This window comes from Capsicum annuum, unplaced genomic scaffold (genome assembly GCF_002878395.1).
Source record: "Capsicum annuum cultivar UCD-10X-F1 unplaced genomic scaffold, UCD10Xv1.1 ctg83355, whole genome shotgun sequence".
NCBI classification, from domain to species: domain Eukaryota; kingdom Viridiplantae; phylum Streptophyta; class Magnoliopsida; order Solanales; family Solanaceae; genus Capsicum; species Capsicum annuum.
Window position 1 is genome coordinate 335,012 of NW_025894220.1, and position 17,131 is coordinate 352,142.

Below are 17,131 nucleotides of genomic sequence, written 5' to 3' on the forward strand. Positions count from 1 at the left end.
AGATCCAACATGAAATCTATGAAATCAACTAACTTGTATTTAAAAGGAGTTTCTTGAACTCCAAGGGAGGAAGAAAACCCTTGGATGAACACTTCACATAACTTGGTATTCAAATTTGCGAAGAATGATGGAGTGTTCTTGAAGGCTGAATCTTGAATTGGAGATCCTAGGATTTGCTTCTTGAGAAATTTTGAGAAAGATGAATGGATTTTGCCTCTAAAAGGGCTTAATCTTGTGTTTTGGGGTCTGACATATGGTGGGAAAAGACCCAATTATCCCTGAGGACGCAACTTTTTAATGACTAAAAACTGATTTAGCAACGCACAGACCGACGCGCTGCGTCGTTGGCATCGACATGATGGCCAACGCGCCGCGTCGGTTCACTAAAATTTGCACTGGGAGCTGGAGGAAAATATTAATCAACGTGATGGGCGATGCAGCAAGTCAAGATCGTGTCGATCCATTGGTTTGAGCTTTCAAAGGTGTTTTAAACGAGGTCTGAAAAATCTAAAACTTGTTCGGGAACACCCACTGACATTCCTGATCATGATTCAACCTAAAAATCATTACTTTAAGGTCATGAGAGTCGTTAAATAGGGTCGCCAACCTATGAAGGCTAAAATAACACTAAATTTGAATACTTAACTAAAATTTTCTAAGTCTGGGACCCCTTAACAAGCTTTAAAGGACTGAGTTAAACTTAGGATTTCGTGGGGTGTTACATTTATGTTGGTTATAAGAATCTCCCACAAATAAAACATAAGTAAAGATTTTAGAAACTAAGTGAGTCCTTTATACGTAGCATGAATGATTTGAAAGTATGTTCAGCTTCAGTTTTACTTATTGCATTCACCCTCACATACTCAGTACATTACAAAGTACTGACTATATAGATGTGTCTTATGCTACATTGCTTTATGATGTAGGTATCAGTAGTAGCCCGCAACATGATAAATAGGAAAGAATACAACTTTCAGCCTGCAGGTGATGACTTCTCTTGATTTGAGGACACGAGTTAACTCTAGTATCAGTATTAGATTTTATTTAGTCGTATTGATTATGGATGGTTGGGGGTCATGTCCCGGCTGCCTATAGTCAGTATTATTAGAGGCTTTATAGATAGTCAATTAGAGTTGATGTATTCAGTTTTGATTTACTTTTGTATATTCCAGTGTTGTAAATGTTTCAAACAGTTTTGTAATGAATAAGTTCTGTCAATGATATCTCCTTCGCTTATTAACTTTTTTTTAAGTTTTATGGATTTTATTCAGTTACTCATGAGTTATGCCAATATCATGGTTTAGCTTAGGATCACTTGTGGTTCTAAGCACCGTGTAACATCTAGGGGGCAGTCTTGGGGCGTTACATTCACACCTTGCCCATGTCAATGCTCATTTCCTTACTCAGCTGTAGTAACTTAACAGTCGACTCTTGTAGACTCACTAGCCTTTCCACAATACCCTTGAGCCGATCTTTAAGCTCCTCAATTTCTATAAAAGCCACAGGGTTAGACATGGATTTTTGTACCTTGGAAGTATCAGACTGTGTTTGGCGGCTTTCTTTTTACACCATTCATTATCGACCAGGATATATCCCATGCTCGCAAATATTTTGGAGTCATAGGTGGTCGAAACTTCTACCATGGGGTAAGTAGAGAGATCAATTCCATAGTGAAGAAGGATTCTGGTGATAAGTAGTCCATAGGGAAAGGTGGTTGAGGCACGAGAATCGGCAACACTTTCTAACATGTATTTTCAAATGTAGGCAACCTAATTAATTTTGTACCTTTTAACCAAACAGTAAAACACAAATATATCTCAGCAAGTTATGTTGCTGAGAGAACGTTTCTGAGGGATTGAAGTGGTAACAATGATATGAGCCAAAATTCTGTACTTAAAATTGAGGGATAGAGGACCAAAGTTGGAAACATTCACGTCGGGGTATGAAATAACTTTCTTGGCTTCTTTGAAACTGACTTCAAAATTATCAAGCCAAGAGTCATTCATAAAAGTAATGACTCCAGGAAACTTAGTGTCAAAAACTTTTTCCAACAAGAAATCATTGAGAATGATTCTTGTTCCCAGTACTAGGGTATCCAATTCGCCAATGTCTTGGGACAAACAAAGATTTACATAGAACATGCGAATAGGATCTTCAAAAACTCCAAACCACATAGACGAAAAACCATAGGCAGATCTTAGGCTTTAAAGAAAACACTTACATTGCAATGGGACTACTTCAACTGAGAAAGATTAATGATTCTCTCGGGCACAATGGAGTGTTTTCTAAAGGTGATGAACTTTTATCTTTGAGTGCAAGTCTAGAATTTATGCATGTCCTCTGGAAGTAGAGTGTCCAAAGAAAAGAAGCGGTTTTTCATAGAAGAGTTGACTAAATGAAAGGGGATGAGGCTTTGTAAGGAAACCCAGAGATTAGAACTAGGTCGAGGTTGTTGGAGAGATAGTATGGAGAGGGTTTAGAGAGATTTTCCATTGAGTAGATTCTAGTCATAGATGGAACTGATAAAGAGATAGAGGGGTATAAAAAAAGAGAAAAAACTAATGGGATGGGAGATGAAATGGTTGTAGTGACCTGAGGTGACGATAGAGATGAAAAGGCGGTATTGGGAAGTTAAAAAGGTAAAAATATGGTAATGATGAGGGAAGAGAAAAAAGATGCGTGAAAAGATTCGGATGAGAAAGGAAAGGATGGGAGTCAGAGGGTTAAAAGATATAGGCAAAAGATTGTATAAAAGATTTTTACACCTAACTAAACGGGTTTAAACATTTAAAGGCCATTAATGCAGAATGCACCCAATTTTTTCCTTAAAAAATAAAATCTTTCTTCAAGCAAGGGTTTTGTAAAAATATCAGCAAGCTGATTTTCTGAATCAACAAATTGTAATGAAAAATCTCCACTTTCTACATGATCACCAAGGAAATGATGCTTAATGTCTATATGCTTGGTCCTAGAATGATGCACCTTGTATTTTGACAGACTAATAGCACTAGTATTATCACACATGATAGGCACACGCTTAAATGATTAATTAAAATCAAGTAATTAATGCATGATCCATAAGATTTGAGTACCACAATTTCCAATATCTATGTATTCTGATTTGGTAGTTGATAGAGCAACTGAAGTTTGTTTCTTATTGTGACATGAAATTAGGATAGAGAGAAGTATTAATTACCCCCCTGAACTTGTCACGTTTTATTCATGGTACACCTGAACTTTGACTTGTCCTAAGTACCCCCCCCCCCCCTTGAACTTGTTGTTTTGCAACGTTGCGTGGCCCTTTTTTGTTGATGTGGCAAAATGTTTGTAGTCACACTCCATCACGCACGTGATGGAGTGATTTTTGACCAAATCAGCTTTTATAATGATTAAAAAATTAAAAAAAAAAACATTTTCTTTTAATTTTTTCAATAAATTCAATTATCCCTCTTCCTATTTATTATCTCTCTTCCTTCTTTACTTTCAATCTAAAAAAATTCATCCGTTTATTAATTTTGTAAAACTCTAGTTTATTAATTAGTTTATGAAATAAAAATTTCATCCGTTTATTAATTTTGTAAAAATTTTATTTATTAATCTAAAAAAAAATTCATCCGATTATTAATTCAATGTAAAACTCCAGTTTCCATTTTTATGAAACTACTTCAATTTTGTAATCTTAATTATATATATCATATGAGTTATTGTAACCAAAAAATGTACTAAATATAGAAGCAAATATTTTAAAAAATAATAACAAAACAAATACTAAAGAATCTACGACACATACTTATAATAAAGATAATGTAGTTATATTGATTATCCATTTTTAGTCCCTAACTATTTGATTTTCGATTTAACCGATAAGAAAATACGCATAAAATAGAAAAAGTAGTAACTAAATGAAAAGAAACCGAATCTTAGTTGCAACCAAAATCCTACTTTTATATATTTATACATATATATATATATATATATATGTATGTATGTATGTATATATTATGGATGTAAAATAATTATTTAGTACAATCTTATTGGGTTATCGGTTTACCCAATAACCTAATAAGAAAATTAAAATCGAATCAATAATTCAATAATTTTTTTTACAAAATCATTAAGAAATCGTTAACCCAATAACGATAAATCAATAATATTTTTATCGATTTAATTTTGTAAACTCCTAACTTAAATTGTGATTTCTTACTCCATTAATTATAATAAAAAATGTATTTGTGAATGTGAATCTCCTCAAAATCCTAATCGAAATACTAATCGAAAACTACTATGAAATAATAACTGAAAAAAATAATTTCACATTTTTAACACACTAAAAAATATAAAATTTTACATAATAGATTACTTGATCGACGAATATTCAAACTTTCATTATTTTGGAGTAGAGGAAAATTGAAAAATATAATTTTTTTTAGAGAGAAATCGGATAATTAAGGGTAGAAGTGGGTTATTTTTAAATATAAGATAAATATAAGGAAAGTGGATGGTATTTATCCACATGGACAACCACATCAACACTTTTTTCCACATATATGCATGTGGTTTACACGCACTGGTCCATCAGCAAAAAAAGGTCATGCGATGTTGCAAAACAAGTTCGGGGGAGGGGGGTACTAAGTACAAGTCAAAGTTCAGATGTACCATGAATAAAATTTGACATGTTCAGGGGGTAAAGATACTTCTCTCAATTAGGGCATCACCAAGAATCTGACATCTTCCACTGGTGCTCTATCTATCACTTTTGTCACCTGCAAAATCAACATCTGAATAGCTAACTAAATGAAAAGTTGAGGAGTGAGAATACCAAAGTTCGATGCCTTTTATCCTGATAAGATAGTGAATAATTCTTTTTACCGTAGTTAAGTGGGACTTTTTGAGAGCCGACTGGAACCTTGCATATTTACACACACTGAACATAATATCTGGTCGACTCGCGGTAGGGATCTAATTATTCCTCTATATGTCTTTTCATCAACATCCTTCCCAGGTGTATCCAAGTCCAAACTTGTTGAAGGACTCATTGGAGTCTCGAAAGCCTTTTTTTTACATTTCGTAATTCTTGATGAGCTCTCTAGTGTACTTAGCTTCACTGATGAAGGTACCTTTGGTAGTTTGTTTGATCTGTAACCCTAAGAAGAACTTGAGTCCTCCCATAAGGTTCATTTCAAATTCTCCTTTCATTAGATTTGGATAATTCTCACACAAAGAAACGTTAGAACTTCCAAAGATAATATCATCATCATAGATTTGTGCAATAAGTAAGTTAGAATCCATATTTTGATTGAAACGAGTAGTATCAATTTTTCCTCTTTGAAAGTTGTTATTTAACAAAAAAGTACTTAATCTCTCACACCAAGCTTTTGGAGATTACTTGAGACAATAAAGTGCTTTTGAAAGTTTGAAAACATGATTTGGATAAGAGGGATTTTCAAAACTAGGAGGTTGTTTAACATAAACCTCTTTATGAATGTAACTATTTAGGATGACACTTTTTACATCCATTTGGTATAGTTCAAAGCGTTTGAAAACATCAAAGGCTAATAAAATTTGAATAGATTCTAACCTTGCTATGGGAGCAAAGGTTTCATCATAGTCTATACCTTCCTGTTGGGAGTAGCCTTGAGCTACTAATCTGGTTTTATTTCGAATAACCTTACCTTTCTCGCTTAGTTTATTTCTGTAGACCCATCTAGTTCCAACAACTGAATAGTTCTAGGGCCTTTCAATGAGACTCCATACTTGATTTTGTTTGAACTGCTTTAATTCTTCCTTCATAGCATCATCCTAAAACTTATCTGGGAGTGCCTCATCAACCTTTTTGGGCTCAATTTGAGATACAAGGTCAACAGGTGCTTACTTTCTTAATGAAGATCTTGTATGCATCTTATCATCTAGATTTACAATGATGAACTCATTTGGAAAACTTGCATTATGTCTCCATTCTATGGTAATGTTGGTTTTGGTTGATTCTTCAGCGGGAGCTAACTCTGGATTGACTGTAGTCGACTCACTAATTGTTGGTTTAGGAGTTATGTCTGCTTTGACTCCTGGCTGTGAATCATTTACCTGTTCTTTATCAAAACTCAAACTCATGAGAGAGTTATTAGTTTCATCAAATACAATATGTATAGATTCTTCAACGTATAGAATTGGTTTATTATAGGCTCTATAAACACGACTAGTTGGAGAATACACAACAAAAATACTTGTCACTTCGTGGGTCGAACTTTCCTAAGTTATTCTTACTGTTGTTGTGGATGAAGCACTTACATCCAAAAGGATGAAAACAACTAATATTAGGTTTTGTTCCTTTCCACAGCTCATATAGAGTTTTATTTAAGATTGGTTTGACAAGACATCTGTTGAGAATGTAACATGATGTGCTTACTTCTTCTGCCTAAAAATGATATGGTAAATTGTGTTCCAGAAGCATGGTTCTTGAAGAGATCGATTCTTTCATTTTACCACAATATTTTCTTGAGGAGATCAGAGAGATGAGAAGTTCTGAGAGTAGCTATTTTGAGCACATTATTCCTCAAAAGCTTTGTTTTCAAATTCTTCTCCATGATCACTATGAACATAGGTTACAAAATATCCTATCTGTCTTTGTACTCTTCTACAAAAGATCTTCAAATTTGGTAAATATTTCATGCTTATGATCAAGAAACATTGCCCAAGTAAAACAAGAATAATTATCAACGATAACAAATACATATATTTTTCCACCAATACTAACGGTCTTGGTGGGGCCAAACAGATCCATATGGATTGTTTAAAGAGGTTTGGTGGTAGTGACAATATCTTTGACTTTAAATAATAGCTGAGTCTATTTACCAAGCTGACAGGCATGATAGATGTGATCCTTTTCAAACTTTAGCTTTGGCAGACTTTTAATCAGTTCAAGTCTGGAGTTTTTTTACGGCATGCATGCTGGCATGCCTAAGATTTCTGTTCCACAACCAGTTATCATTGGTTTGCATAGTGAGACAAGTAAGAATAGAAAAATTGGGATAATTAAGAACGTAAATATTGTCAATATGTTCACCGATAAGAGAAATATTTCTCTTTTCATGTTTGATGGAACAACTCTCAGCTTTGAAAGAGATTCCGAATACTGCATCACATAGTTGATTGTAACTTAGTAGGTTATGTTTGAGTCCATCCACGAGATATACTTCAATGAGTTTGCAAGAAGAGTTGAGCTTCACTGAGCCGACTCCAATGATGTAACCTTTGGCATTATCACCAAATCTAAATGATCCTTCTTTTATTTTTTTTAGAGAGAAAAAATTTTCTTTCTTCTTGGTCATGTGTCTGGAACATCCACCGTTGATGACCCACATTCCTTTTCTTTAGCTTTTGCAGAGATATTCCTACAAAATAAGAAGATAAATTTTGTTTAGGTACCCAAGTGGTCTTGGGTCCTTGAGGGTTAGATGTACTTCCTTTAGGTCTCCAAATCCACACACCTTTAGACTCTCGTCTACAGTTGTGTGATTTGTGCCCTTTTGTTCCACAAGTGCAACATACTGGTCTTTAAAAAGAAAATAAGGTTTTGGCTGACTCTAACGAATTTGGTTAGGAATTTGAGTCTGTTTTAAAAGAATTTGATCTTATGGTACTTTGGATTGGTATTTTTTTAATGTTATTTAACTGTATTTTTACATTAAGTTCTTCTTGAAGTATGTCAGTTTTGATTTGACATGCTTCAAGTTTAACTTGCCAATTCCTTCATTTCTTTTCAAGCTTTCATTTTAATCGAGCTTTCCAGTTTTTCTTTCTTGAGCAAGTTTATTGTATTTATCAATAAATTTTTGAAATTCGTCAGTAATCATATCAAGATCTGTTTCAAGAATGTTTCAATTATGATAGTTGTAGGGTCTACGTTTCAAGAATATTGAAATTATGACAGTTGTAGGGTCTTACCTCACTTGTTTCACCTTTTTCCATGAAACACTTGTTGACAATTTCTGTTTCTTCTTCAGTTTCCTCTTCATCATTCCATGCCCCAAAGTTTGGATTTCTTCTGGATGATCTCTCAGTTCTGGACAATTTTGTTTTATGTGACTGGGCTTTCCACAGTAATAACACCGATCATCATTCCTTATTAATTCATTGTTTTTTATTCCTTGGGGTCTCTGTTGCCTTTGTTTTAATATCTGCCTTACTTCGCGATTTATGAGAGTCATTCCCTTACCGTTGATCTCTTCCAGGGATTCTTCTTCTCCAGGTGTTACAACATAGAAAGCCACTAGTTTCTTTCTTTCTTCCTTGTTGTACCTGTTGATATAATTTCGTTCATAGGCATGAGGCTGCCTCTTAATTCGTTGTAGGTCATATTATGGAGATCTCCGTCTTCCAGAATAACAACTTTGGTTTTCCATGCTTTTGGGAGACTTCTGACAAGCTTTTGGACTTCCCGGCTATGTGGATAGATCATCCCCAATGATTTCAGTTCACAGACAATTTTGTTGAATCTAGTGAACATTGATTCCACGCTTTCATTTTCTTTCACTTGAAGAGCTCGATCTTATTTACTAGAGCACTGATTTTTGACTTTTTGACTTTGGTGATTCCTTCGTAGGTTACTTCTAATTTGTCTCACATTTATTTTGTGATTTCATAGGCTGATATCTTATCGTATTCTTCTCCGCTAACTACACAAAGGATAAAACTTATAGCTCTCGCGTTAGTTTGAATTACCTCTTGCTGCTCACTTGGTGACTTTGAAATTTTCAAAATCCTCCTTGTTAATACTGCTTGACTCTTTGTCCTTCTGTTTTTCTTTGAGTAGTGAAATGGGTGTTGGTCCCTTCTTAATGACTACCCATGCTTGAAAGTCATTTGATTAAATGAAGATTTTGAATCTGTTCTTTTAGTAGGAGTAGTGTTGTCCATTAAGGTATGGTGGTCTTGTGGAAAAGTGACCTTTTTGAAGGAGAGTTCCTGGAATCGGATAGTTTGCCATTAGATATTTGCTCACATGTGGTTAAACAATGTTGTTAGTGTTGACCAGGGGTGTACATATATTGGGTTGGTTCATTTTTTATTAAAAAAAATCCAAACCAATCATGTCGGTTTATTAAAACTATAAACCAAATCAAACTAACATAAAATTAATTTTTTTTTGTTTAGATTTTAGTCGATTTTTTCGGATTTTTTAAGTTTTTTTAATAATATTTAGTTTTTACAATTATATTGTGATCGAAGATTAGATCAAATATGTTTTCACTTATGTTCTAATGAAAAACCATTATTATGAAAAAATGAGGAGCGAAAAACTTTCTTGAAACTAAAAAGTGAGATGAAGAGTGAAAAGTTTATGTTTTAAGTTTATATTGGGTTTTGGATCATTTAATTAGAAATTAATGGACAAATATTACAACTTAAAGGTCCAAATCTAAATATATATCTATATCTACTTTCAAATTATTGAAAATTACTAAAACTAGTTGAAAAAATATTTAAAAAGTAGATTATAAGTAATATTTTATGTATAAAAAAGTCAGAATATTATATCTATACTATATTAAAAGTGTGCTTAAAAATCACGTTCGAACTTTTTTTCCTTCATTAGAAGCCTTTGCAATAGATAAAAACGTCTTTTTACTATTTTCCTTAATTTATTATTTAGTTAGATTAAAGACTCCTAAAACATATGAAAAGAATTTAATAACTCCTAAAATATATAGAAAGAATCCTGATAAACTAAAAATTTCTAGTACTTCATAATTTAAAATTATAAAGAAGAATATGTAAAATATTATGAATAAAATTGTAGGACAAGTCAAAGTTTAAATATGAAGAAATTGTTGTGCACGTAAAAAAAAGGAGGTGGAAAAATTTATATTTAATTATATGATTTATAAAAGGAAAACTTTATAAATAGAATAAATTTAATTTATTGTTCCTACGCATGAGTTTTAGGATTTAATAACATATACTTGTTGATTTTTATTATTTAATCTAGGTAATATTTAGTACTTCTTAAAATAGAATTTTGCCTTATATAAAAAATATTCTTTATAATTCTATTTAAGTAATATTTTAGATCAAAATTTATACGAAACAAATTCTTATATTGTACTTTTGCTTTTTATTTTAGTTTTGATTCACGTATTTTCTTACTATCATTATCATCATCCCTTTTGCCTTTATTTATTTCTTTTAAATCATACCTTTAAAGATTATATATGAAGAATAATAATAAAAAATTGACATTGAATCTCTTTTTTGATAATTTCTTGTGTTTCTCTTTTAGTTGAAAGTTTCTGATTGAAAAATTGGATAAGTATGTTGCCGCCGAATAAAGTTGTCAAAAATCAAAGGTTTATTGCTCTTTTTTTCTTTTACTTTCTTTGCGTTACCGTGACATAATTATGATTATCGTGACATAAAAAGGTCTCCAATCCCATTTTTCTTTTAAAAAAAAAACATATCAAGGTCACGAATTAGGATAGGAGATTAAATTCTTTTTTATTTATGAGTCATGTTTTTTGTAATATCATAACTTTTATGTACAATTCAACCATTATAGAAATCCATATTATTTGTAAGTGAGACATATTAATTGTTATTTATGTTAAAGAAAATCGTAATACTAATTTATGAGAATAACATAAAAAAGGCGGCTATGGAATTTCAAAGAACAAAACAAAATTGAAGCTAAAAAGTTGTTTGTAGTATAGTCATTTTAACCAATATCACATTATGCATAGTACCCTCCTCTATCGAAGGTTGGATTTGATTGAGTTGGTTTTAGTTTATATGTGAATGTTTTCGTTTCTTGTAATCACATGTGGATATTTTATCTTCATAATCTAAATTTAAAGATTTGAATGATATGGAGCCACATACAAATGTAGATGTAGGAATTCGACTAAATATAATTCAAATATCTACTTAAAAAATCTGACTATATAGATTTGAGATATGAACACAAAAAGTCGACTGATATTTATGTAAGAAGGAGGATTCAAATGCTTATATATAAAAGGCCGTTATTCAACATTTTTCATCATAAATTTGTAAGGTATTATTCTCTTAATTATTTTTGCCTTCGACAATATTGCATTTTTTTCTCTAGGAATATTTCTTTTATCATCTTTTGTGCATGTAATTGATAAGGTTTTAATTTTACTGTTGTGTCCAATTTTAGTTTTTTTTTGCATAAAATTTGTAAGCAAGCAATGTTATTATAATTAGATATCTTTGTAAAAAATTATAATCCACTCTATTTGAGTATATTATTATTTAACTTTTTATAATAAAGTTATATATAAATATCTATATAAGCTTTCGCAATAGACAAAATCGTCTAATTTTAAATAATCAAAGGTTACACGTGCGATTATATATATATAATCAAACCGAACCCGAATCAAAATGACATAATATATATATACATATATATATATATATTATGTAGGTTTGATTTAGGTTCGGTTTGACTATTTTTGGTCAACACCAAACCAAATCAAGAATGATCGAGTTTTTTTTTCTAACGCCAAACCAATCAAACCAAATCATAAGTCGATTTTTTTTCTCGGTTTGGTTTGGTTCGTCGGTTTGGTTTGATTTGACGGTTTGGTCTGTATACCCCTAGTGTTGACACCTAATTTTTACCATCCACGACTAAGTTTAATTCTGAGTTTCTTCAATTTTAAATAAAATTGAAATATTTATTTCATTAGTTAAATTCTTTTCAATATATCTGTTTGAGTAAAATTTGTCATTAAATAACGAATTATGTATTTTTGTATTCACGTATACAAAAACGTATAATTCTATTACTTAAATAGTTATTTTACTAAAAATGAGATTTTAATCAAGGGACATCTCGGAAATTAATATGAGTGGGCCAAAATTTTGATTTAAATATAAATTTGTTCTTAAAAATAATTTATTTGAAAAAATATTTGCTTGATTTTATTTGACCAAGAAGCTTGAGATTAAACTAGTTGTTAATTTATTTCAATTTTGATTAAATTTTGTCGATTTATTAAATTTGACCTTAATTAAAATTAAATTGGCCACAATTGTAATGCAATTGACCAGTTAACTTTTAATTAAGTTAAGATTTAAACACAATAGACAAAAACCCTAACAAATAAGCTATTTAATAAATAGCCTAAACATAATGTACTCAGCCCCTTTCTCTATTTTTTTTGGGCCAGGACCCAATTGCCCAGCCCATTCCAGGGTCGACCCAGACCCCTCAGCCGACCTAGATCTGACCCAATTCCCTCAATCCCCCTTTAACAAATAACAGCAGACCAACAACAACTTGAATCCAGCTTCAACAACCGACAACTTCAACTCTCAACATAAAACACAACACCAATACTCCAATATCAAAATAAAAAAAAATTAACGCGAAACAACAACAACCAATGCATCAATAACAGTAATTTCAAAACAACAGTAAATCAAGTCAACAAAGACAACTATTAATCTGGATTTTCTCAAAATCGTTCGATCTGATATGAACACGGACGATCATGATTATTCATTTTTAAATTTCAAATTTTTCATCCTCAATTTCTTATTTGTTTCCTCCTTAAAATCAGTCCAAAACCTCCTATAAGTACCCATTGAAGAACAAAAGGGAGGGAGGAGGATTTTGAGCAAAAATTTGAGGATTCGGGAGGTGCGTGCTTCTAATCCTACACAATCAAAAATCCTAAAAGAAATAGACTCAAAAACTCGATTAAAAAAGATTAAACTCTGAAGGATCGGGATTCAAACTCCGGTGGTGAAAGTCCATCGCCAAGGTTCGTTTGTCCTAGTTTGCTGCCCTAAAAAAGGTGAATACTTCATCCTCTTTTACATTTTCTTATATTTGTGTGTAAAAAAGAAAAAATTCAAACTTAACTTTATGGCGAATGCCGTGTTGGCATGCGATTTTTTTTATTTTTTATTTTTTACTTTTTGAAATTGGTCTTGTTTGAATTCAAAACGGCCATCGATGTTAGTCTAAAATTCTTCAATTTTTGGTAATATTTGTTGAGGAAGATTAAAAATAGGAAAAATTCACAAAACGATTTGAAGGGTCGTTGCACAGGCAAACTCTAAGATTTGTTTGATTAAATCATTCTTGTTCTCTAAAATTTTCTGAGTAGGATCTCACTTAACCCTTTCTAGTGGATAAGGAAAATTAATTTTTGGAAGCAATACTGTGTCAACAATATTCCTTGTTAATGACTTGTACTTATCACGCCACATAGTACCAAGGTGGTACTCTTCAATAGGGTTGTCAACAGAGGTGTAAGCATACTTAACAAGTAGATTAATGTCCAAGTTAAAATTGACTGCAACAAGAAGATTATTTCTTATAGCATTACAAAATTTGGGGAAGTCATGAATTTCACCGGCAGTGAATGAGTACTCCATTTGATGGAAACAAATCAAAGGCTAAATTTATGTTGGTAATGAAAATTAAGTTTGCCATTGGAGTACTCTACTCGTGTATTTTTTTTTTCCATCCTTGTCCGGTGCCCGCATTGGAACCCCGACTAATCCGAATCGCGCGTTGCATGGCCATTAAGGTAGCAGCTCTCCTAACAGAGTTTTCTTCATACCTAGAGTCGAACCAAATCCTACCCCAAAAGAATAATATTAAAGAAGTTTCCATATTCAAAATGTATGTATTTCATATTCATTAGATATTTTCTTACCAGATGTCTAAGAGTGCCTTAAAATTCTAAATAAGAACATCAACTGTTGTTTTGAAGTAATAAATTAAATGCAAAGAAATATTCATTGGTGGTTCCATATTCATACTTTTATCATTTTTAAAATATCTTTCATATTAGACAAAATAAAAAATTTAATTATTTTCTAATATTTGCTATTTATCTACTAAAATTTTGGCTTTTTGGGGGGAATAAAAATTTTGGTTATCTGAATAAGGTAGGAAATTTAAAATTTAGAACTTTAAAATAACTTATAGTTTTACCATATATATAATTAATCCTACTAAGCAATCTCATTATATTCTGATTTTAGTATATTCATAGAAATAGTAATTATTTCACAAAACACATTTGGTACATATTAAGAATTATATACAACTAATTTAAGTAATTACTTATTAAATTTTTCATGCAACTATAATTGAATCATTGGATGGACATAATAGTCCGTCAAACATTACTAAAAGCATATATAATGAATTATGGAACATTTTGGTCTGATGTGTAAATAGCTAATGCATAACAAAATAATTTTCAACTCGATTATATTATTCATAAAATTTATATGATTTTTTAAAAGTAATGTTCATTATATAATGTACGAACAAAAAAATAATCTAAGTTTTTGATGAAGTCCTAAATTTTGGATTTTAAAGTCGCTTAGATTTTATCTCGTGTAAATTATTTTTCTTTAGAGCTTTTGTGTTAATTAAAATAAAAATTATTAAATATGTTTAATAATCGCGCTAGATTGTAGGTGTGAGACACATCTATATCTATAATCTATAATTATTTATAATTTATATTTATAATTCATAATATATTAAAAGTGTGAAGTCCCTTAGAAAAGTGATTTGAACATTTTACCCTTCATTAAAAACTCCATAATTGACAAAACTGTCATTTACTATTATATTATATATAAAAAGTTCAAATCACTTCTATAAGGGTCTTCACACTTTTAATATATCATAGATTATAAATATAAATAGATATAGATTATAAATATAGATATAGATATATAGTCATTTGGTTATAATACATTCAGTTATATGCTCGTGTAAAGAACTTTTGTCTAAATTTAAGATTTAAAGCTAATTCTTATTAATACATGAAAACAGAAGTATTATATTGTTACCCGTACTTTGCACACGATATACCTTTATATGATTTGGTCATCCGAATGTAGGTTATGATTATGATACTTAATTATTTTAAATTGAATAATTAAAATCTTAAATTACAATGACATGTTTAAGAAGACTGCTTGAATATGATAAAGTCCAATTTCAAATTACATTCTATTAAGGGTGTGTTCGGTAAGAAGGAAAACATATTTTTAAAAATGTTTTTTGATTTTCGTGTTTGATTGACTAAAATATGTTTGAAACGTATTTTTCAGATATACTTATTTTTCTCAAATTTACAGAAAATGAGGGTATAGAAATTAGGAATTGGATCTCAAATCGAGGTCGAAAGTTAAGTCCTGAGTTGGGATCTCCGGTAGAGTGTCGAATTTGGTGATCAAGCTCAACTCTAGAGTGGGGTTCATGTCGAGGTTGGGTCCCGGGTTTGGTTTGGAGTAAGGAGTTGGATATTAAGGTTTGGAATTAGTCATGATTCAGGATACAGATCAAGTACCATATCGGATCATGAAAAATCAAGATCTCGGGTCATGTATCGAGTCAGGGTCAGAAGCGAGTTTTAGGGTTTAGAGTTGAGTCAGGAGTCGATCACGAGTTGGGGTGCATATTCGGATCTCATTTCGGGTCAAGAATCAAGATCCCACTTCAAATGTCGAGTTAGAATCGAGTTTTAGGATTTGGAGTTGGGTCAAAAGTTGAGTCACGAGTTAGGGTACAGATAAGGTCCAACGTCGATTCATCAAGAATCAGGATCTCAAGACATGAGTTGAGTCAGTGTTGGAATTTAGATTTTAGGGTTTGGAGGTGGGTCAAGAGTCGAGTCATGAGTTGGGGTACAAAATCGGGTACCATGTCGAGTCAAAAATTAAGATCCCAGGTCATGTGTAGAGTTAGGATCGGAAGTCGGGACACGAGTCGAGGTAGAAATCTAATGTCAGGGTTGGGAGTGCATTTTTGTACCTCATAAAATAAATCCATATAGTTTTTAAAGATTATTAATATTTTTTATGATGATTGAAGTTGATAAGAGATAACGTACAATGCACGTTCATAGAGACTAGTCTATAATCTATATCTATATCTATATCTATATCTATATATAGGAAAAGTGTGAAGATCCTTAGAAAAGTGATTTGAACATTTTGTCCTTCATTAAAAGACTCCCCTTTAGACAAAACTGTCTTTTCACTATTTTCTTCAATTTATTTTTTAATTATTTTTATTATATTAACGAGACTCCTAAGATATATGAGACTCTTAAAATATATGGAAGGAGAATCAATTGATATTTTCCTTTGTACTGATTAATTAGAGAAATACTCCTAAAATAGGATAGAAAAATACTCCTAAAATAAGATTCTATTAAGAAAATACTTCTATAAATATCGAGATGCACGTTAAACTAGACAAAAACTGGTTTACTTATTGTAAAAATATAATTGATGCTTATTTGACTTGATTCGGTTGCATGTCTAGATTGATGGATGCTTAATTTTCTAACCCTCAACTTCTTCACTATTTTTTTCAACATAATAGATTCAACGTGTGTGCATATACATATCTTCTTTGTTTTCATTCAAGTCATTTTTTAGTATCAAAATTTCATTCAGACGAGAATTATTTTTATCAAAACTGATGCTTTGTGATTATTATTGTATTATTTTGTTGTACTTTACAGGTCGTAGATGATAAGTGGTAGATGAATGTCGGTCGGCTTTGGAAATTTTTTTTAGGTAAAGGTTAGGTTTAATTGTATTATTTTTAAATCTCTGTTTTGAAAATTTTTTTTGTGTAAAAGTAAAGTTTAGTTGTATTATTTTGATATCTCTATTGTCGTATTATTTTGTTATAGTTTACATGTGGTAGATGAGTGTCAAACAACTTTGAGGAAATTTTTGTGTAAATGTTAGATTTAATTATATTGTTTTGATGTCTCTATCGTCGTATTGTTTTGTTGCAGTTTCAAGGTTAGATTTAATTATATTGTTTTGATGTCTCTATCATCGTATTGTTTTGTTGCAGTTTACAGGTGGTAAATGACGATCGACTTTGAGAATTTTTTTGGTAAAGGTTAGGTTTAATTAAATAAATTCTTCAAAAGATGTTGAGTTTAATTATTGTATTAATTTTTATTATTTAAACAAATATTCTATTTAATGTAACGTTTGAACTCAATAAAGTGAGTTACACGCGCGAGTCGCGTACACCTTGAAAAATACGAAGCACCTTAGTGAACTATTGTTCAACTTCTTTACTTTTTAAAATAAATTTTACATT

General features: G+C 31.2%; 1 long non-coding RNA gene across 1 annotated transcript; it reads left to right on the forward strand.

Moving 5' to 3' along the window:
* The first annotated feature begins 12,172 nt into the window (after positions 1-12,172).
* LOC124895632 lies at positions 12,173-16,924 on the forward strand. Its single transcript, XR_007051827.1, has 3 exons — positions 12,173-12,821; positions 16,533-16,587; positions 16,877-16,924. It is a non-coding gene; the product is annotated as an uncharacterized LOC124895632 (long non-coding RNA).
* The last annotated feature ends 207 nt before the right edge of the window (positions 16,925-17,131 follow it).